Genomic DNA, 851 nt, shown 5'->3' with positions numbered 1-851 from the left:
TTTTTACAGTTTATTGAATTAAGAATGGTGTTTAGACACCTCAAGTCTCAAGACCAGTTGTCTGTGTAGGAAGATGTTCTCTTGAAAATTGCTGATCAAACAAATATAATCAGAGTCACATAGGTAATTTTACACTTTCTAGTGGCTTCAGTTGCTTAAGAAAGGATAAATTACCTTCAGTATAGCTTTATTTAACACACTCGTGAAGTGAAGTCGATCAGTTGCGTCTGACTCTGCGACCCTATAACCTGGCAGGTTCCTCTGTCCATGGGATATTCCGGGCAATAGTGTTAGAGTGGATTGCCATTTCCTTCTCCAGAGGATCTTCCCCACCCAGGGCTCGAACCCGGGTCTCCTGCATTGTAGACAGACGCTTTACCATCTAAGCCACCAGGGAAGTCACACACTAGATCAAGGCTGTTATCAGGGCTACATAGTACAGTATGCCCCTTACATATGAACCTTCAAGCTGTAAACTTTCAAAGATGCAAACATGCGTCCCGTTAGTGTGAGAAATGACTGAAAGTGCAACTTGCCCTGTGTCTCCTATTGTTGACCATCCTTCACCTCTACCAGTTGCTCCCTCCTCTGCTTCCTCCAGTCAGTAACGATTCTTGCCTATTCACTCGATGCCGGCCCTGGTATACCAGATGTTGTACTATACTACTGTACCTTTCAATACTATTAAGATTAGAAACGTTTTCTTTCCTTTTTGTGTTTGCTTTCTGTGTATTATTTGTGAGAAAAGGAATATAAACCCCCTACAGTACAGTACTATATATCCAATTGTGTTAGTTGGGTACCTAGGCTAACTTTGTTGGATTTACAAATAAATTGGACTTAATGAACAT

At 41.2% G+C, this 851-nt stretch overlaps 1 non-coding gene across 1 annotated transcript; it reads right to left on the bottom strand.

Moving 5' to 3' along the window:
• Window positions 1–325: 325 nt before the first annotated feature.
• TRNAC-ACA (transfer RNA cysteine (anticodon ACA)) lies at window positions 326–397 on the bottom strand. Its single transcript has one exon. It is a non-coding gene; the product is annotated as a tRNA-Cys (tRNA).
• Between the last annotated feature and the right edge of the window lie 454 nt (window positions 398–851).

This window comes from Bos javanicus, chromosome 12 (assembly GCF_032452875.1).
Source record: "Bos javanicus breed banteng chromosome 12, ARS-OSU_banteng_1.0, whole genome shotgun sequence".
NCBI lineage: Eukaryota > Metazoa > Chordata > Mammalia > Artiodactyla > Bovidae > Bos > Bos javanicus.
The sequence above is the reverse complement of the archived record's forward strand: the minus strand, read 5'-3'. Positions and strand labels throughout refer to the sequence as shown.